The sequence below is a fragment of the Aotus nancymaae genome, unplaced genomic scaffold (assembly GCF_030222135.1).
Source record: "Aotus nancymaae isolate 86718 unplaced genomic scaffold, 86718_ANA_hifiasm-v0.15.2.pri h1tg000046l, whole genome shotgun sequence".
Lineage (NCBI taxonomy): Eukaryota > Metazoa > Chordata > Mammalia > Primates > Aotidae > Aotus > Aotus nancymaae.
This window is the reverse complement of record NW_026988460.1, coordinates 11376573-11399650: the sequence shown is the minus strand read 5'-3', so window position 1 is coordinate 11399650 and position 23078 is coordinate 11376573. Positions and strand designations below refer to the sequence as shown.

At 37.3% G+C, this 23078-nt stretch overlaps 1 protein-coding gene across 4 annotated transcripts in view; it reads right to left on the bottom strand.

The window, feature by feature from the left end:
- Positions 1 to 23078, bottom strand: part of LOC105728198 (contactin-4) — a 973166-nt gene that overhangs the window by 875180 nt on the left and 74908 nt on the right. Inside the window, exon 1 of one of the 4 annotated variants that reach the window (XM_064361940.1) lies at positions 14072 to 14136. The exons of the other annotated variants lie outside the window; for them this stretch is intronic. The gene's annotated coding sequence lies outside the window, so the exon portion shown is untranslated. Of the gene's footprint in view, positions 1 to 14071; positions 14137 to 23078 lie in introns of those variants that run through there. 4 annotated transcript variants of the gene reach the window in all.

Here is a 23078-nt window from a genome sequence, read left to right as displayed (position 1 = left end):
ATTCTACATTGCCAAAATCCTCTACCTTTTTTTTTTTTTTTGAGAGGGAGTCTTGCTCTGTTGCCCAGGCTAGAGTGCAGTGGTGTTATCTCTGCTCACTGCAACTTCTGCCACCTGGATTTAAGCAATTCTCCTGCCTCAGCCTCCTGAGTAGCTGAGATTACAGGCATGCACTACCATTCCTGGCTAATTTTTGTATTTTTAGTAGAGATGGGGTTTCACCATAGTGGCTGGGCTTGTCTCGAACTCCTGACCTCAAATGATCCACCTGCCTCAGCCTCCCAAAGTGCTGTTATTACAGGTGTGAGCCACCATGTCTGGATAAAATATTCTACTTTAAAAAGTATGTATCTATATCCATCAGCTTTTATTTTTTCACGAGGCTTTTTTTTTTTAGGATAGAGCTGAAAGTAGAAAATTTATGCCAGAAAACCTTGAATTCAAATCCAGATCTGACCATTGATGAGATATTTTAACATGAAACTGACAAAGCCTATGAGTCTCCATCTTCCCATGTATGAAATGAAGCAAGCAACTCCTATCCCCATAGGATTATTTTGCAGATTACCAGAAATGTAGTGCATTAAGGCATAGAACTATGATCATGGAATATGATATGTATGCAATAAATATTAAATAAAGAATAATTCATATGGATTCTTTCCTGCTTCTTCTTTCATAAATGTACATCAATTAATTCAGGCTAGCAAACCAATAAGGAATGAAAAGAAAATACAGCCTCTGAAATTTAAAAGTGGGCCATCACACTCTACTATATATACAGGATGAATCTAGGTAAACAGCATCCACGGAAATCTAGAAAGAGCAGTAGAGGCCCAGGACCAGTATGGAGATCAGGGAACTAGGGAAGTGATGCCAAACTGTGAAGCTTCCTTAACAGTCACCATAACTTCAAGAAAGTTTCTTCCTTGATTTGCTAATGAAATAGTTCTGAGTCCAGGCATTTCGTTTTCACAGGATAGAAATGAATCACTGCTCAGAGCATAAACAAGATAGGAGTGACTCACATATAACACACCCCAGTCAACAAAGTCAACAGCCTTCCAACAAGTCCCTTGTCTGTATTCCTTTATTCTTGGTGTAGGGTAAATACTACTAATTGTTGAATGATGAATGAATGGTACCAACAAAAATTGTGGAAAATAAATCAGAGGTTATGTGCCTAGCACTACAGTAGATGCTCCATAAATACTTTCTGTATTGACCATATAAATGAAGCAATGATAAAATGATTGAAGAGATGAACAAATGAACAAAGACTCCATTGAACCAACCAACCAACCAATGAATAGAAGAATAACTATGTTCTCAGATTATACTGTTAGTAAAAGATTTTCAAGTCCATGATAGAAGCCAGGATTCACAATAGGGTTCACAGAAAAGCAAGAATATAGAGTTGGCCATGTCAACAAACACTCTCACACCACTTTTATTCCCTCCACTCCCAGCCCTTCACACACATACCTCATACCAGTCCTTTCCAAGTAAGGCATAAAAGCCAGAGCGTCTGAAAAACAGCAAACAGACATCAATTCTAGCCTATTATCTTTACAGAATATAATTAGTAAATGACATATAGCTCTGTATAAATTAGGGTCTTCTGAATTTTCGTCAAACGTAGATACCATGGGTTACAGGACCTGCAGAAGTTTACTTATTCCTATGCCATCTCTAGATTTTTTCCAGAAGTTTATACTCAAAAAAGGATCAGACAAATATATGAGTACTTATCAAAAGCTTAACAATATATAAGGTAATGCCACAATCCTTACTGATAATTCACAGAGAAAGTTGACTTCTTTTATTTCCTGCCAAAAATGTAATTCCATCTCCAGAAATAAGTTTATTCAGAAGATGCGTTAGGCTGCTTCAAGCCAAACTAAGTAACTAAGTGTCACTGAAAGTTTTCTCTTAAAATATTGGGAAGCCAACCCTCTTTGTTTTTGATGGCGAGCCTCCAGGAATAGAACAGCCATGTGATTCCCAGATTGACACTTGTCAGTGGTGGGCTTATTGATATTCTGGAATCAGAACCATGCTAAACATATAAAGGTGTTAAATATTTCCTTCCTGTGTAGGTAACCAAACTTAGAAATACATGCTAATTTTCCTCCCATATGTTTTATCTTAGGCTATAAAATTCTATATTGCATCAGAATAACAGTTATTTAAAATATTAAGAAAAATAGTATAAAGTTTCCTCAAAAAACTAAAAATGGAACTACCATATTATCCAGGAATACATACCACTGCTAGGTATATATCCAAAGGAACAGAAATAATACATCAAAGGGACATCTTCACTCCCATGTTCATTGCTGCATTTTTCACAATGGCCAAAATACGGAATCAAGCTAAGTATTCATCAATGGTGAACAGATAAAGAAAATGTGGCATATGTACACAATGGAATACTATTCAGGCATCAAAAAAAGTGAAATCCTGTCATTTCCAACAACATGGATAAATCTGGAGGATGTCATCCTAAGTGAAATAATCCAGGCATAGCAAGACGAATACTACATGATCTCACTTAAACGTGGAATCTAAAAAGGTTGAACTCATAGGAGTAGAGAGTACAAGGATAGTTACCAGAGACTGCGGGTGTAGGGAAGGAGTGGAATGCGAATCAAAGGGTAAAAAGTCTCAGATAGACTGGTGGAAGAATAGGTTTTGAGATCTACTGCACAGCAAGGTGACTATAATCAACATTAATGTATATATCAAAATAACTAAGAAAATAAATTTTAAAAGGCTCATTTAAAATTATGTGAAGTGATGGCTACATTAATTAATTTGATTTAATCATTTGACATTGTACACATATATCAAAACATATTGTACCCTATAAATGTATACAATTATGATTTGGCAATCATAAATAAAGTATTAATACATGACAATAAAACTTTTATTTTTATAAGAAAGTCAAACTCCTAACAAATTGGACTTTTTTTTTTTAACTATAACGCACATGCTTAGTACTCTGGTAGAATAATGAATTAAAGAGATAATGCTCAAGAAAATATTAAAAAATCTGTTCAACATCTCAACATCTACACTTCCTCTATGACTTGCTTTTAAGTCTATGAATTGTAATAATCTATGAATTGTTTCATCTTAGTAATTTGTTCTCATTTGTTTTGCCACATCTTTTAACTCATTAAAAAGCACCAATGGAGACAGAACTGCTAGAGTAGAATATATCCATCTTCTGATTCCCTCTTGCTGATTTAATAAGAAATTTAAAGTTGATTGCAAAAGTACATTTATACTCTAAGAAGAAAAATTAAAGGGAGAAATTCAATAACTACCTTCTTGAGTATTCATTTCTAATTACCACCACCTAGTTCTCAGAGCTAAACCACAGGTTTATTAATTTCTTTTTAAAATATGTTTGTGTATCTATATATTAATAGCAATAAAATTTCAAACTCAACATAGGGTACCCTATAGTTACTGTCTAACCAATGGCCATTATCTTTTTTTTACCCAAAGGAAGAGTATGAATTTTGTTTGAGAGTTTATCTATCTCTCCTCAAACTTGAGGATGTGACTAGGGTTAAATCCAAATTAGTCTAAACCAGGACTCTATAAAGCAAAGCAGGTATCTGTTTTGTAAATATAGTTTTATTACAACAAAGTCACACCACCCTTTTATAGAGAGTCTCTGGTTGCTTCTGTGCTATACTAGCTGTATTAGGTCATTCTTGAGTTACTATAAAGAAATAACTGAGGCTGGATAACTTACAAGGAAAGAGTTTTAATTGGCTTATGGTTCTGCAGGCCATATAAGCATGGCACCAGCATCTACTTGTGGAGAGGCCTCAGAAAGATTTTACTCATAGCAGAAGGTGAAACAGAGGCAGGCAGGTCACATGGCGAAAGCAGAAATAAGGGGGTGGGGTGGGAAGCATCACACACTTTTAAACAGGCAGATCTCACAGGAACTCACTCGCTATTGCAAAGACAGCAACAGGCCATAAGGAATTCACTTCCATAACCCAAACACCTCCAACCAGGCCCCACCTCCAACACTGGAGATTACAATTCAACATGAGATTTAAAAGGGACAACATCAAAACTATATTACTGGCAAAGTTGCATAACTGCAAGAGAGATTGTATTGCTTGCAAAGCCAAAAGTACTTAACCTCTGGCCCTTTACAGAAGAAGTTTGCAAATACCTGGTATAAACTAATCCTGATTACTCCATCTGCTTACCGATGGTTGGTTTGAATAAAAGTATATGACACAATCTCAGCCAATAAGATCATATGAAAGTGTCTGTGAAGAGTTAGAGGAAAAGTTTACTGGCTAATTGAGAGAAACGTTCAGCCCAATAGAGCTTCTCTTTAAGTAAAATAATAAAGCTGATCATATTTAAGCCTGATGAGTCAGGGTTTACTTGTACATGCAGCCAAACACTTTCTAATAACATTCCCATTTCATGGAATGTAAGTGAAAGAAAAAACTAACCAGTGAGAGATGGGAACAGATGTAAATAGCCATTGATAAGGCTAAAGAAGCAGCTCCCCCCAAAACATATTTACTTTTTATAATAATGCAGGATTGGAAAGTTGACTGAAGAGCCACATTGCTCTCTACAAAACGCAGCAGGAATTCTGCTACTATTGCCTTTTTTTTAATTCTCACTAAGAAATCAATACTTGCCAATTATCCATGATTGCAAACAATCATTAATATAGCTATATATTTTTAAACAAAATGACAGATTATTTCACATGAAATAGCCTAACTAGAGGCTAGATAACTTACAAAGAAAAGAGTTTTAATGGCCTTTAAATAAGCATGGCACCAGCATCTACTCAGCTTCTGGAGAGGGCTCAGAGAGATTTTACTCATAGCAGAAAGTGAAGCAGGAACAGGCAGGTCACATGGTGAAAGCAAAAGCAAGGGGTTGGGGTGAGAAGTGTCACACATTTAACTTAGAAGTTACCCTTCTCTAGCTAGTTAGCTGTAACTAGAGAAGGAAGAGATTACTAAATTTTCATTTACATTTTATTTCCTACTATATATGTAGTTTGATTTAAGACAGTCCCATTTAAAGTGACATTCATTCAACAGATAATTACTGAACATCCACTGCATACTACGTACTTGAGATACAGCAGAAGACAAACAAAAAAGACTCTTGTTATTGAGGAATTCATATTATAGTGGGAAGAGTTCAATGAAAATTTAAAACAGTAAATAAGCAATGAAAACAGTGTGATGAAGGAAACATAGGATGGTAAAGGAAATTGGGACTATTGGGGGGATTCCAGGGGAAGGGGTATCTGCATAGATTCAATGGAATATAATTTGAGCAAAGAGATGAAGGAACTAAAAGGGTTAAGGAGGTGACTTAGTAGTCAGAAGATCCAGAGAAAATAAAGGTAAAAAACATGTTCATGCCTAAACATGTTCAAGGCCATTGTGGATGGGAAAAAGTAAGAGGAATAGAAATAGCAGAAGAAATTATAGACCCGCATCGAGTAAAAACCTGTCAGTCATTGTAAAGACTTTGGTTTATACTCAGGGTGAAATGGAGGATCACTGCAAGACTTGAACAGAGAAGTGCTATGACCTGACACACAATTTAACTAGATCACACTACGCAGAGACTAGACCATAGTGATGGGAGTGGAGAACAGTGAAATTCAGGAGAGCTAGCAAAAGCTATTACAGTAGCCTAACAGAGAGAACTGGTAGACGCGGAGATGGTAAAAGACTGCCTATTTCTGAGAGAGATGGATAGACTGTGTGCCCATTTAAAGTTTTTAAATTGTCCAGTAATTTCAAATATTTTCTAGTAATTTTCAAAAATTTCCAAACTAAAAATTGCAAGATGAGTAAAGTATACACCTTAATCTTCCATCTAGTTTCCAGGACAGCACTAACCAAGTACTACAAACTGGGTGGCTTAAAACAACAGAATTTATTGTCTCACAGTTTCAGAGGCTAGAAGTCTAAAATCAAGGTGTGAGCAAGACCATGCTCCCTCTAAAATTTGTTATGAAAACTTCATAGTCTCTGGTGGTTTGCTAGCAAACTTTGGCATTCCTTGGCTTGCAGCTCTGTAACTCCAGCATTCTGCCTGCCTGTCAATCTTTGCATGGCCCTCTCCTTATAATGATGCCAATCACATTGGGTTGGGGTCCCATCCTACTTCAGTATGACATTATCAAAACTAATTACATATGCAATAATCCTATTTACAAATGAAGTCATATTCTGAGGGACTGGGGGGTGAGGATTTCAATATATCTTTTTTGGGAGGATACAATTCAACCAATAACAATTTATTATTAATATAACATTGTATCCCATTTGCTTTCTTTCCTTTCTTTTATTTTGACATAGGGTCTCACTCTGTCACCCAGACTGGAGTGCAGTGGCATGATCATGGTTTCCTCCAGCTTCAACCTCTCAGGTTCAACTGATCTTCTGGCCTCAGGTTCCTGAGGACCTGGGATGTCAGGCATATGCCACCACACCTGGCTAATTTTTTTTTTAAGAGATGAGATCTCCTTGTGTTTCCAAGGCTAGTCTCAAACTCCTGGGCTCAAGTGATCCTCCTGCCTCAGCTTCCCAAAGTTCTGAGATTACAGGCATGAATCACCACACCCGGCCCAATTCACTTTCTGTAATTATACATATAATTATTTTCCCTGAAAATTTGAGACAGACAACATGATCATGAACCTTATATCTAGATATTTCAGTATTTCCTTTAAAAAGGGACATTTTCTTATATACCCATAGTACAATTACTAACTTCATTAAACTGAAAATAGTCATGCATCAACTTAACAACAAGGATGTGTTTTGAGAAATGCATGATTAGGCAATTTCATCAATGTGGGAATATTATAGAGTGTACTTATGCAAACCTAGATGATACAGCCTACTACACACCTAGGCTAGATGGGATAGCATATTACTCCTAGGCTGCAAAACTGTATAGCATGTGACTGCCCTGAATATTGTGGGCAACTGTAACACAATGGTATTTGTGTACCTAAACATATTTAAACACAGAATAAGTACAGTAAAAATATAGTATTATAATCTTATGGGGGCACAGTCATGCATATGTGATACATTATTGACAGAAACATCATTATGTGGTGAACGGTTATATTTGTTTGGAACTGTTATCTAATCTGCTGGCTGTGTGATGTAATTAATTCACCCAGTAATATCCCTCATAGCACTGTGTGTCTTCCACTTCAAGATCTAGTCTATGGCCACATACTGCACTTAGTTATCACATCTCTTTATTATAGTATCCTTTAACCAGTAAAAGTTTCCAGCATTTTTTTATTTCATTATATTGATACTTTGAAGAATAAAGTTGATGAGCCATTTTTATTGTCCCTTCTATCACCTTGATGTTCTCTATCAGGAATTTTTTTTTTTTTAATTTTCCTTCTTCACACTTAGAAGGGTTTTTTGTTGTTGTTTATTAGTTTGTTTGGTTGGTTCTTTTCAACAGAAGACTACGGAGGCTTTAGGACAAGTCAGGGCCAGATCAGTCCATAAACAACAGTGCCATAGATGCTAGGATATGTGGAGGGAACTTTCCAAAAAGAAAGAAGTTTTGTACTGAAGAGATAATAGATAAGTGGATACAGCTTGAAGTCTAAATTTTCTTGGGGGATGGAACTATGGAGAAACTTGTGTTGCAGGAGAATATGGGCAAAGAAAGGAGCTGTCAACTCCAGTAAGGAGGCATCATAAGTGAGGGAAAGATTGGGTGTCTTCCCATGGCTGATACACTAAAAGAGAAAAAAGGAAATTAGAATGAGGGCAAAGGGCAGTACTGAATTTCAGCAGTTGTCATCTTAATAGTGAAGCTGTATTAGAAGTCTGTTATATGCCTGGATCACACAGCAAAACACACACACACCAGCACACACCACATCGCCCATGACAACAACAAATGTTTGACCTCATTATTTATTTTTTTAATTGCTGGGGAGCCAATACTGATTTTGGTGTAAAGTTAGAAAGTAAAGGGGAAAAATCAGTAAGCTATTTGTAGAGCAAGTAAACATGAGTGTAGTTTAAAACAAATCAAAATATTTCTCTGTATGACTCCAACTGCTCTTATAAGAAGCAGAATTTTGTTAAAGAGATGACCTCACCCACTTTCTAATTCAGTTGTATCCAGTTTGAGGCCTGAACTTGGAAGACCTAAACTTCCCAGTATGACTAGGTAAGAAAAAATTTAAATATTTAAGGGCTAGAGGTGTCATGAAAGAGAGGGATCAACCTAGTGGGGGCACCACATGGGTACAGAAAGGAGGTTTGAGATGTCTGTAGTCAAAGCACCCCAAAAGGGACATACAGGACAATTATTTTTTTTTAGATGTTGTTTTGCTCTTGTTGCCCAGGCTGGAATGCTATAGTGCAATCTTGGCTCACAGCAAACTCCGCCTCCCGGGTTCAAGCGATTCTCCTACGACAGCCTTCTGAGTAGCTGGGATTACAGGTATACAATCCATGCCCACCTAATTCTTTGTATTTTTAGGAGAGATGGGGTTTCTCCATGTTGGTTAGGCTGGTCTCGAACTCCTGACCTTAGGTGATCCCCCTGGCTCGGCCTCCCAAAGTGCTGGGATTACAGGTGTGAGTCACCACGCCCAGCAGAGGACAATTACTAAGAATGGCTTTTAAATCACTTGCTAGGGTGTGTGCTCCCACCTTTCTCCAGCTTGTATCACTTACAAAACCTTTACTATAAGGGCTATATTGCTCAGTAATGGTTTTCTTGTAAACATAGATTATTTGGGGTAAACTTGAGAATGGTCTGGTAGTTGAGTTCTATGTCTGGGTTAATGCAAGAAAAAAAAAAAAACATGAAAAACACATTATAAACTGGGCATGGTTCCACGTGCCTATAGTCACAGCTACTAGGGAGGCTGAGGAAGGAGGATCGCTTGAGCCCAGGAGTTTGAGGCCACCCTGGTCAACATAGCAATACCCCATCTCTTCAAAACCAAATGAAAACAAAAATAAAAATACATTATGCCAGTAAGCTTGAGATGACAATAGAGGAAATTCTGAGATAGTAAAGCTCTGGGAAATCACAAAAATTCTTTGAAAACTCAAGATTTTCAAGGGTCTTGAATTGGTGAGGTGAAAGTCAAGAACTTCAGACATAAAGACCAACCCAGCTACTATGCGGATATATGTGAAGTATATAGAAAATTGTACTAAGGTAGGGGTGTGTGTGTGTGTGTGTGTGTGTGATATATATTAATGTGTATGTGCATGTGCATAAGTCCTGACCCTAAGCTGTACATCAATATATACACTATGCTGCAAGGTTGAATTTAGAAAACAGCAAGCACAAAAAAATCTATAGAGATGTAATGGGCTCAGGATGGATGGTGAGATCTGCTAGAATGAATGGGGAATGGGGTTCCTGTAGGTTCATCTTTATTGCCCTCCCACTCGCCACCCCTGAAGACTGTCTCATAACTCTGAGATGCTGGCCTAGAACTGTATACTGGAGTATTCATGTTCAGTACCCAGTTCTTTTTTTTTGAGACGGAGTTTTGCTCTTGTTACCCAGGCTGGAGTGCAATGGCGCGATCTCGGCTCACCGCAACCTCCGCCTCCTGGGTTCAGGCAATTCTCCTGCCTTAGCCTCCTGAGTAGCTGGGATTACAAGCACGTGCCACCATGCCCAGCTAATTTTTTGTATTTTTAGTACAGACACGGTTTCACCATGTTGACCAGGATGGTCTCGATCTCTTGACCTCGTGATCCACCCACCTCGGCCTCCCAAAGTGCTGGGATTACAGGCGTGAGCCACCGCGCCCAGCCCTCAGTACCCAGTTCTAAAGGAAGTAATGTGCTGCATAAAAATGGAGAAATCTCTCTAGCTCCAAAAGACCCTTTATGCCTATGGCTGAGCTCCAGCTCAACTTTGTGAAGTATTTTATCTATTTTATTTTCCCTGTGTAAAATAAGACACCTCCTTCTGTTTTTGTGCTTCCTCTAGAAAAATTCTTTTATCATTTTTTTCAGAAAAAAAAAAACATGAAGACACACACACACACACACACACACACACACACATCAGATGTGGGAAACTTAGATCCACTCAACTGCTTAGATTGACTCTTGTCATTTCTGTTCTTCTTTGAATTTCACTAAATCAATGAGATGAAATGTCTCAGGAACTATTTGACCATTATCCGTCTAGTGAAACAGACTGAGCAGGGCAAAGGTTAGAGCAGGGCAGAAGGTTTCTTGCCAACGCTCACACATAAACTCACAGAGGATTCTGGAGTAGAATCTCAAACACTGTGATTCAGTGACCTTGAAATGGACCATTAGGAAAGCACAGGGTACCTGCAGGAGAGCAGAGTCTCACAGCACTTGTTCATCATCACCTTTCTGTATGAGGAGACACTGGTCCAAGTCTTTGTGTCACAGCTGATTTGAGGAGCAATGATGAGTGTCTAAAGTCCTCAGATCATAGAGTAAAAGCTTAGCTCTCATAACTGTAGGTCTAAAATTTGGCCTCTATCCTCAGCAGAAGGCTACTGACAAGATATTCACCTGAGAATCACTCACTGAAAGTTTGTTATTCGAGTTTTACAAAGAACATTAGAAAATATTTTAGTCACTTTAAAAAATGAATCACATAGGAATGGACAAGAGTTCTATGGAAAGTCATATTTTTCATAAATAATGAAGAGCCCCATCTTGCTTAGAGAGAGGGAAGTCAGAATGGGGCCCCAGCCCTCATTCTTTTTTGGTTTTCAGGGTCAACATAGTGGCAAGAGGAATATTGTCTTGCCTGACTCCTCTCTCAGGATATCAAGCTCTCTCAACCTTCAACCCATTCCATGGATCAAACTGATTCATTTCTCTGCCTTCCTACAACACTGACCCTCTGTTCCAGCACTACTATATACCACCTTAACTCAATCTGTTGTGCATGTTACTGCAGTGAGTACCATCCCAGAAAGATCTGCTGAGTTCTTCAGCTGGTTAGCCTCTTCTGTTTGAAGGTACTAGGCATGGACCCCAACTTCCAGGTCAGCCTTCTTCTAGTGGCAGGTATCTGTGAAGGACTTGTTCCTCCCTACCTCCTCATACTGTGTTTTACGTCAAGAGCATCTTTCTCTCGACACATCACAGACCCCTGCCTGGGTGCCCCCTGCATGTGGAAGCTGGCAACCTTTTCTTTTTTAGCCTGGATGTCAATAAACATTTGAAGATATGAGTCATAAAGAGACTGGATTCTCAGATTTTGGAAACAAAAAAAAAAGGAAGGAAAGGTCATTTCCAAAAACTCTCAGGCCAGGTTATGGACCAAATTTTCTGAATTCCATAGAATTACTTAACGATGAACAGGGCAAAATCCTCAGTCCCTCTAGAACACTGAAGGGGAATGAGAGCAGCTGCAGTTTACACAGTGTCTCCCAAAATCTCAAGAACTTGGGCATGATTTGCAGTATAAATGAAGTTAACTCTCCAGGTAGGGCACAGGGAGTCTTTGTAGCTTATAGCCTTAGTCTGTAGTAGCTGTTGCCCAAGAGAGTCTCCCTCTGTTTTATTCAGTGTAAAGCCCATTGCCATCCAAAGTCTAATGCGGGCTAAAGAATTCCTGCTTCCTCAGTTGCAACCTGTGTCTTACCCCAAGGCCCAGCTCCAGCATCTTCTGCAACTCTGACCTAATTACTGCCTTGCTATCTGGCTCAGAGATACCTGAGAGGCCAGATTTCAAACCTATCTCCCACTCAGATTAAGGCCTATAGAGTATCCTTCCCTAGAACCCAGAAACAGGTACAGTTTCTCACCCAACCTGAAATTCTACACCCAAAATGGCACTGGAGCAGAAACAGCTAAAAGGTTTCTGGACTTTATTTATCCATTGAGGCTCAAAGATCTTTGGAAGTCTTCATCCCTGTAGCTCCCAATCTTCCTCAGGACAGCCCGACCTCATCCTATGTTCTAGTCTCTTTCTTTCCTGAAGAATTTGTTTTCAGCAAGGAAATGAGGAAGGAACTTAGACATGGCCTTCAACATGGGCTCACAGAACAAGATAGGGGGTCAGGCAGGCCTACAGCATCCAGGAGACTCTTGCTGATGCAGCCCGAAGATAAATTATTAGGAAACTCTCAATGGAAAGGCAAATATGGACTTTCATGGACTTCCATGTCAAAGGGCCAGAGAAACAAAGATCTCAAGAAGATTGTATTGAAGCAGGCCAGGAAAATTCTATTTAGAAGATGCAGAAAATTCTGCCTAGGGAATAAACTAGGGAAGGGGTTAAAAGGTAACCTATCAAGGGGCTCAGAAAGTCTTCCTGATCCTTCCTTGATCCAGGTACTTGCTAGGTATAGCAAACCCAATTTTCCCTTCCCTTTTCATTTTTGCTGTCATCTTAAAATGCACTTGATTTGCTTTCACAAGTGGCAGAAGTGGGGTGCACTTCTCATGGTCCTTGAATCCATAAAACCATGGTGTCAAAAGACAACATCTCAATCCTGGCCTTTTTACCTTGCCACCTTTCCCTATTCAGAAACCCATGTTTCAGAGGCAGAGTCAAAATCTGAGCTGAGAGAAAACAGATAATTATGGAAGAAAAATGTGGCATCTAGTCCTCTCCTGTGGGTAAGCAAGGTTAGAGGCATAAAGTGGTGATGCTTTGATATTTGCAAGAGCCCTGCATAGACTCATCAGGTTAGGGCAGACGGCAAATACATCTCTGCATGTAGTAAATATTGTCACCACTCACACACTACAACTAAGACAGAACCTGGCAGAATGTGACTGAAATGGGGCCCAAAAGGGCAACCCAGAGCTAATTATAAGTTAAACAATAGCAGATGGTGAACCTAGGAATAAGAATGGGAATCGTGGCCCCAGGGGGTTCCAGCCATAGCAGAGGCATGCTTCAGAGAGCAGAACCATGAGGTGAAGTTAGAGGTGCCTTCAAGGGCCAATGGTTCCAAGGAGATGGTATGATTAAGGCTATGAAGTCCCTCATGCCTCATAAAACAAAACCAGAAAATAAAATAAATTAAGCATTCTGAGAACTAATGAGCTTAGAATCTCCCAAAATTCAATGACAGTTTAAGTAGTCTAAGGGCTGCAATAACCAATAAATACTTTGTACCATTATTGGCAGTCTGAGATCTTTGGAAATCATGCCTTGAAGACAACCTTTCTTCTTAGTTAAAACTCTAAACAGAGGCACAGTCTGAGAGCCAGGCTCATGACTGTATCACTGAAGTGCCCACTGACCCAGAAAATTTACTAATGGCTCACAGCTTCACCCCCATAGCATACACTGTGGGGATATGGCACCTTCCCATGTTTTATAGATCTACTTAGAGCATATGGAAAATACCCTGGAGTAGCAAGAGCTTGAATCCCCTAAGTTTCAGGCCCTCCTGAAAGATCTGGGATACTAATTTAGAGCCAAGTGAAAAAAATGGGAATCCTATAATAGCAGTTCCCAATCAGTAAAGGATCTAGAATTTGGATACAGTGTTGGCACTTTCCACACTGGAGAGAAAGAGCTTTCCTGCTAAGGTCAGAGGAAGAGAGAGACCCTGGTGAGCAATGCGTCCCAATTTCTGCCCCAAAGAAAACAGCCTCCTCAAAAAACTAAATTCAGAGAATGGATGAGTCATCTGTCTCAATGGATACATCCCAAGAAAGAAAAAAAAAAGTCAGCAAGGTGCCCTGCAGAACGCCAAATCAATGTCAGCCTCTGAAAAAAGCCCAGGCCCCAGTCAAACCAAAGTTGTCTTTGAGTGGTGTGGACACTGAAGACAACACAACAGTCGCACAATGAGGAATCCAGGCCCAGGAGGAGCTGGGACAGTCCTGTGGTTGTAGACCACTCTCCTTTCTTAGGCAAAGCAAAGTAACAGAAGCCACATCCTGCAGCCTTCACACAGATTTTAAGGACCTGAATTTTTGGAGAAGGGGCAGTATCTTAGTCCATTTGTACTGTTATAACCAAATACCACAAACTGGGTAATTTATAAATATGGAAATTTATGTCTCACACTTCTGGAGGCTGGGAAGTCCAAGATCAAGGTGCCAGCAGGTTCAGAGTCTAGTGAGGGCAGCTCTTTGTGTCCAAGTTGGTGCCTTGTAGACAAAAATTTCCCATGAAGTACATGGGAAATTTCCTATGTGATAAATTTTGCCTTGCTTTGTCAGTCGAGCCCACTGGATATCTCAACTGAGGACCTCCAAAGCTGTAAAAATTAATTAAAAAAAAAAAGAAAGGTAAAATCATGGCTGTCATACATGTGTAAGGTTAATAGGTGTTAAAGATTTTATTTTACTCATAATGAGAGATCCAGTCAAATTTTATAACAGCTTTCTATTTCTGGATATATTTTGAAAATAGATCCAAGGATTTCCTAAAAGACTGAATGTATAATGTTAGTTATTGAACTTATTGAACAATCTTCTTTGGAGAAGATGTGAGTTAGAGCTAAAATTTTATCTTCCTACCATATGGATACAGTTCTTTTTCACCTAGCATTTTTATAGTTGGTTTTCAGTATTTGTGAACACCAAAAGCAAGTTCAGTATAATTTGAAACAAAGAAGAGAGCACCTGCTGTTAGGAACAGTCATTTTAAGTTGAACAAAACCATTCAGTAGAAAAAAAAACACATGATGAGTTGGTGGCTTTATCTCAAAAGAACCAGTTCTCAACCAAGACAAAAAAACTTATGGTAAAGTTTTGCTAGGAAAATAGCTTCCATATTATTTAATACCAATAACTGGATTATAGGAAGACATATTTTATGTTATTCACGTTACAATGAGTCATATATCCCATGGCTTTTTGGCTAATTGACTCATAATTTTAAACACTAAGTAAGGTAATTCATAACATATACAATAAGCTGTTTATTCAACAGTTTTATTTGACTGGTTACCCCATAATTATAATGAGTAGTTCAGATCGTTCATAATATATGTGGATGGGTAGATATTACATATTGACTATTAATGAAAAGATGAAAAGACATAACTTGGAATTTCTTATTTAGTAATGAAGAAATAAACAAGCTACAACTAATGTTAGATCTCCAGACTTTATTAAAAATAATTAATAATTTTATAACATCTCAATTCAATTAGTGTTGTGAATTTATTGAGAATCTTTTTTTTTTGGATATCCAAGAAGAGATACATATGTGTATATGTGTGTGGGGTCTGTGTGTACTGTGTGTGTATGTGTGTGTGTGTGGAGAGAGAGAGAGAGAGAGAGAGAGAGAGAGAGAGAGAGAGAGAACCGAGAGAGAGAGAGACCCAAATAAAGAAAAATGAAGGCACAGTTGATAACTAATTTTCCACCTACAAATGGCTATCACTGTCTGCATCTTGAAATAGGATCCACCTACTGTACTTGCTGAGAATTCAGACCTCAGAAGTACTGTCCAAAACATGTTGGAATGCACATGTTAACATGGTAGAACATGTAATTGCTAGAACCTGCTGATTCCATTATGTTGTTTCCTCAGGAATCCATCATTATTGAAATAGATTTACTGTGGTTTCTGTAAATGCCTAGAAGCATTCAATATTTATTCTTGCAGAGGAACCAGCAATGAAATATAGATCACCACCTAAAATGGGGTCATATTATTTGCTTATGTAAAGTGTTCTACTTTGCATATGCAAATGTAAGTATCACCACCAACACTAGTACAACTGCTATTTTTTCTGACTGGAAATTTATTTTGATTAGTCCCACTTTGTTCACTCAACCTGTGATCAACAAGAAAAAATGTTTTTAATAGTCTAGTTAAAAGGACAATATGGTAGTTGAAAACAGAATGAAAGGTACTAATCCATCAGTGATGAAAAGCAACTTTGGCTTTTTTAATGCTAACTAATTAATAAGCCAAACAGCCCTTGTATTTAAAATGTAATCATTTACAAAGGCAGCAAAGCTACAGGAGGAAATAGCATTAGATTAGCAGTCAGGGGACTCAGAGCCCCACTCCAAGTACAATGTTACATTGGACAACTGACTTCACTTCCCTGTGTTTTCCATTTTTGTCCTCAAAAATAAACTAAGTATTTGCTGGTGGAGTTCCACTCAAATGGCTTCTTGGTATTTGACACGTTCTACTAAATGTGAATTTTCAGAATTTCACATAAGGCACCTGTCCCTTTATACATCACATCACTTAACAGTGATGTCTCATCACCTCTCACTACCCACATATGTGGTACACAGTTTGGCTAATCGTCTTTAAATGTTTGGGGGCTTCTAAAATCCCTGGGGGTGATCACATTTGTTTTTTTTTTATTCCTCTGTAAGGAATTATGCTCTGATTCATGAATGTCACTTTCAGCATCTAATATATTTTTTGAATAACACATCGATCTCTTTTAAATAATTACAAAGTATTTTACAACATAGGTATGACAATCTCCCAAATAAAGCTTTCTGTTGTAGTCAGAGTCATATAACTAATGATTTTGCAAGCTCACTTTAGGTAGAAACATTTTATGTCAGCAGATAAAGCACATTTCACTGATAAACTAAAAACAAACAAGTTTCCCATCTAGTTGTCCTCAATAAGAAGTTAAACACAATGAATCCAGTCTAATCATGAGTAGTAACCAGATGGCTAGGCAATATTTGACACATGACTTATCCGTCAATGCTCATAGCCAAGTACTCAATTCACTCTGGGTTTGACCTTGATTGTCTTACAGACTCTGTCAATCACAATGGCATGTGATTCTTCAATCCAAGGTAAATTTCCTCTGTAACTACAATCAGATGGTTGCTAAGGCATCACTGTCAGTCACTCAGTTATCCCCAAAGGTAGGCTTTCTATAAGTGTGCATGACAGTCAACAAACTTTCAGTTAAAATGCCAGTGGAAGACAATTTATGCTGTATTTGAGATAAGTTTGCTTGAAAGAACAAGCTTTCAGGAAAGACCAGTTCAAGAAACTGTATTGGCAAACATGGATAAGAACGGTCAAGAGTAATCCTAAAAATCAAAATAATCAGTACTTTCTTGCAATCAAGCTTGTTACACAGTATTTAGGGAAGTATGGGTCGTTTAAAATCCTCTTACTAGACCCATCATTGAGCAAGTGGACCCAAAATATGTGTTTCTTATTTGAAAACATTGAGACAAAATTTGTGGCCAAAGACAGCCCAGTTTGAATCCCAGTTCTACTATTCAATATACAACTTTGATAAGGTTAAACTTTACACCTCACTTTTCTAACCTGTAAAGTAATATCTCTTTTTTTCCTGTGAAGAATAAATTTGATAATAAATGTAAATATATCTAGCATCAGACATGACCTAGTGAAACAGTCCCTTAATGTTAATTCCATCCCTATCATTCTAGAAAACGTTTTAATTTAAAAAGAAATGTTTTAGGCTGGATGTATTACTTACTAGATTAGGAAATTTAAAGTCATAAAAAAAATCTATCAAATCAGAGAGCTAACTATTAATTAGGACTCTCCTTTATCTACCATGCAGATATAATCAACATACATGTGCCATCTAATTTTCAGCCATAAGCTACCTATGGCTATGGAGTCCCTGAAATGTTACTAATCTGAATTGAGATGTGCTATAATACACTAGTATAAGGCTTAGAACAAAAAATGTAAAATATTTCACTAGTCATTTTTACAACTGAGTACCTTTGAATTAATGATTGTTTTACATAAAATATATTACTAATATTAATTTTACCTATTTCTTGCTGTTGTTTGTGGCGACTGGAAAAAGTAAATTTGGTTATGTAGCTCACATATTTCTAAAGGACAGTGCTAGTATATATAGCTGTTCTCTAATGTCTGAAAAAACAAATTTGGTGGGTGCTTTTGGAATTATACCTGTAGCTCATCCCACTAAACATAGTCTTTGGAAATTAAAATACACACAGAGTAAAAATAGGTAAATATTAGAAGTGTTGAAGAGAGAATACTATGAGAAAAATAAAAGTTCAGTATAAAATTGCTGATGGTGATGTTGAACATGAAAAACACATTGTCCTCAATGACATTCATAGTGTACACTCTTAATAGGGTAATATTTTTTGTCATAGCTACTACAGAAAAAGCATTCATCCATGCTGGGAGTTGAAGTTTGTTATCTCAACTTCATTGGAGGTACAAGGTATTGTATTAATGAAATCAAAGTTTCCTATCCTTACCAATTCATCCTATTAGGGGCATTATGGGACTGTCAGCAAGACAGCTTTAATTTATTCAAAGAACGGAAGAGCAGGAAGCAACGTTTCTTATTTCCTACCCCCAAAAAAATACTCTCATGGATAATTTTTATTTGACCAGAAATATTTTAATCATGTGAGCACTTAATAAGGTACAAATAATTATGTGCAATTACATGATAATTACTCTCAACATAATTACCATGCCAGTGCAGCTTTGTTAGAAATAATCAGATGGTTACTGGTGAACTGCAAATTAATTGATAACAGGACATTTATAATTGTAAATGATCATGATTACCTTGGAGTATGAGCACATTATAAATGTGAGTAGGATGATATAAGGATCAGGGACATTCATTTAATAAAAATGTCTCAGAATAAGTAAGATTAGATCATAAATCTACTTGACTCAGTTCCAACCTAAAGGATGTTCTGTGTCTGCTATTTGCAGATTGTTTGGTCATATTTCATTTAATATATACACAGCCTATTTTGGGTTAGTCTACCAATCAGAAATTTTCTTCCTGTGTGCACCATCTGTGTTGTAGTCTGACTGTATTTATAGGTATCTTAGTAACAAATTATACTTTTAGAGTTAGACAACAACAGAATATCTACACACAAAAAAAGATACAGATGCCAAGAGGTAAAACTTTCTTAAGATCACACAGACAATGAGTGATGGACCTATAGAATTTCAATTTTTCCCATTTCCAGTCTAGACCTGTATTAAATTAACATGGCACAAACCTAGTTTCCTCATGGACTATTTCAGAACATTGTCATACTTGCCCTCAAATACATACTTAATAATTGATTCAAACCTAACACAGATCTCTATTTCAATGCCATCTAAACATTAATATCTGAGAATGTATTGGTTTGATGTTAATTACAATATTTTTCTAAATTACACTAATATGAACATGAATCTATTAAGGCAAACACTACTTTCTGTGGTAGACTGCCTATCACATTTTGTGAAGCACTCTTCCTATTTCATACTCCCAATGTATGTAAGAATGTTTCTATAATTCTTTGAGCTTAATATGGCTTAGAATAGCACTCTGCACTTTAGAAAACAAAAAAGTATGCACCTTTGTGTAGAGCAATGTATTATATATTAACTCAATTCAAATACATATGTGTTACAGCCTTGGCCCTTGAGAAGCTCAAAGCTCTCATAGAGTATAAAAGCCTTACACAAATATATTCAACACCAGGCAGCATGAAATGCATGCTATGAAAACAGTGCATCCTGCTACAGAATTTCACAGGTCCTAGCTAACATTCCAGGATGAAGTGAATGGTAATGACTACTAAAATAAGGGAGAAATAAGCTGGGGCTTGAAGGGTATTCAAGTTTAGGAATGTGGAGTAAGGATATGTAAGGTAGAAAAAAATTTTAAAATCCAGATGATAAAGAAAATAAAAAAAGCAAAGCAATTGTGATAGTCAAATTTTATGCATTACCTTGGCTAGGATATAGGACCAAGTAGTTTGGTCAAATACTAGCCTTGATATTGCTGTGAAAGTATTTTGTTGATGGGATTAACATCTATAATCAATTGAGTTTAAGTAAAGGAGATTATACTCCTTATGTGGGTGATCTTTATCCAATCAGTTGAAGGCCTTAAGTGTAAAAAGTGAAGTTTCCTGGAGATACACATGCACACATGCACACACGAACACACACACACACACACATGCACACACACAATTCTATTGGTTCTGCTTCTCTGAAGAGTCCTGGCCAATAGAGCTTATTAAGATAAAAGTAAGTAGCCAAACACAAGAGCAAAGAATAATGACTGGAAGTTAGATTTAGAACAAGACAGCACAGCATGCTGAATAGCTGCTAAAGAATTCAGATGTTTGGAGGAATTCAGAGAGGAGCCCCAGAAAGAGTGCTGAGCAGAGGAGCAAAAACAATCCAAGAAGTGCACTGGGGAGACAGCATGCCAGTAGTATTTCTGATGGGTCAGAGCAAAAGATATTAGATGTTGTGAAACCAGATAGAATGTTATTAGCAATATTTAATTGCTAACCTTCCCAACTCAATGAAATATATGAAAATCACATTGAAAACGTTGAATTCCACCCTGTAATAAAATCATATGATGATAAAATCACACATTTTTACCTCTACTTTTAAGAGCTCTTTCAAGAAAACACTTGGGTTTAGCAACTCTTGCTTTAAACTTTTGTTTTCATGATTCCTTAATGGATACACAGTCTAGTGTTACCACATCTCCTGCTTTCATCTGCATTTCTTCAACTATTTGACCCCAAATGACCTTTATTATAAAAAAATTCTGTCTGACTCTTGAGTGATTTTTTTTTACTTTTATATTTCTGCATGCTGTTACATGTCCATACGTTTTCTTGGGTACAAAGATCACTCTGTTGATTTTCTACTGACTTCCATTTGACAGGAACGCTGTTTCTTGAAATTTTCTTATAAATTCAGAGAGTTCCAATTTCTGGATACTGACCTTGAAGTGATGTTTATTTCTTGCATTACTTGTGCTAGTATAGTTTCTTATTTCATACTTAAGTTGGTTTTTAAAGCAATTAATCTACTAAGCTATATCAAATATCTTAAAATATCAACACTGAAGTTAAAAAGCAAAACTAAAAGTGATAATATTGGTCCAGTTTGCTTTTGGCATATCATGCTAATCTGTTGACGCTTTTTCTTAAAGCAGTGTTATACTAATTACCATCATTAGCAAACATCTTCCATTATGTTGGCCATATGTGCATACCACTAGAACTGTTTGCTTAGCACTGTTAAATTCATATTTTAAATTTAAATATGTATTTTCCACTTGTCTTAATGAGTAGACTCAAGGAAGCCACAAATTTGCCATGCTGGTTATATTTTTCTAATATACATAACAATAGATATATATTTTTACTATTAAAACAGAACCTAATCTTAGATATGTCACCCAAAACAACCATAGTACCACAAAGTGGTATATATATTCTATTTAGGAAACTCATTAATAAGAAAATATTAGACGCTTTATTTATATTCTGCTATTCCTTACTGGGACAGTGGTAGAAAGTATATCGCGTCAAGCCCTGACAAATACTCATCCTGTAAAAGACATCTCCCTACTGTTGAAGAATCTGCTTATCCTAGAAGGCCTGTCATTGGCTACACGATTAGTGCGTGTTGTGTGTGATTTCAGGAAGCATGACAAGTACTTGTGCATGGAAGCTACAAGGCAGTGCATTTAGACTCAACATATAAAGAGAGTTATTTCTACCAAAGAGGTTACAAAATGATGCTTCAATAGTTAGGCTTTTTTTAGATACATGCAATTAACCATATTTTCAGGTAACTTGAGTTCATGAGATTTACTTTAAAGATAAACGGGTTGGTAAAGAGGGCAGATAATCTCCTGACTCTACTAACTACTTTCTTTACATTGAATTTTATGCTGTGTTATCTGCTTGCCTGTAATATCACTGCCCTCTCTCTGTGACTTTTAGCTTTAGTCTGACCACTCTCTGCTCATTCTGTCTGTATGATCAGATCAGGTTGGGATGCTGTGACATATCCAACATGCCTGTTAGCCAGAGCTCTTACCAAGTCACTTATTAAGGATCACAGTCCTTTGGGGACAAGGAGCCACCTCTGGTTCATTACATCATGGTTAGTGAGATTAAGTCATGTGGTATCAAGCACTAGTTACTACTCAAGCTCAAACCTCTGCATGACATACAGGAAGCCTCTGTCTCTGACCTTCTGCTTCAAACCTTTGCCCATACTCTTAATTTTATTTTCTCAGCTTTCTTGTATGGAGTTTACAATCTAATAAGATAAATCAAATTTCTATACAAACATAAACAGTTTCAGGCCATCTGAAATCATATTATAACAATGAACCAAAGTGCTACAGAATTTCTCAGACTTTTTTCCTGGTTGAAAGAAGGGAAATTACTAAGGAGATGGACTGTAAACTGGGACATGAAGGATTAGTGATTGTCATGTTTAGGAAAAACAAGTTAGGATATTCTAGACAGGAAATCCTATAAAAAAGAAATCCAAGGTCATAAAGACAAGGAAAGCTATGTGCAGAGGTTTAGGAGACTAATGAACATTTTCAAATTTCCTAAAATAGAACAGTGAACCTAGAAGGTATTTTTTACAATACATTCAATACAGATCTTGTTTTATAAATTAAATAAATGTCTTATACATATTTCTATAGATCAAATATTTTTGTGCCCCACAAATTCAAATTCTGAAATCCTAATCACCAATTTGATAGTGATATAGTTTGAATATTTGTCCCCACCCAAATATTACGTTGAATTGTAAACCCCAGTGTTGGAGAAGGGGCCTGGTGGGATGGGACTGGATCATGGGGGAGGATTCCTCATGGCTTGGTGCTCTTCTTACAATAATGAGTCTCCAGATACAGTTGTTTGAAAGTGTGTGGCGCTTCCCCATTCTCTTGCTTCTCCTTTCACCATGTGACATGCCTGGTTCCGCTTTGCCTCCTGCCATGAGTGAAAGCTCCCTGAAGCCTCTCCAGAAGCTGAGCAGATGCCACTGCCATGCTTATACCACCTGCAGAACTGTGAGTCAATTAAACCAATTTTTAAAATCAATTTCCCAGTCTCAGATATTCCTTTCTGGCAACAAAAGAAACTATTAGGCAGTAAGGCCTTTGGTAAATGATTAGATCATGAGGGTGGAACCCTCTTGAAGGAGATTAGTGCCCTCATCAAAGAGACTCAGAAGAGTTTCCTGATCCCTTCCACCCTGTGAGAACTTAGAGAGGAGAAGGCTGGCTATGAACCAGGAAGTGG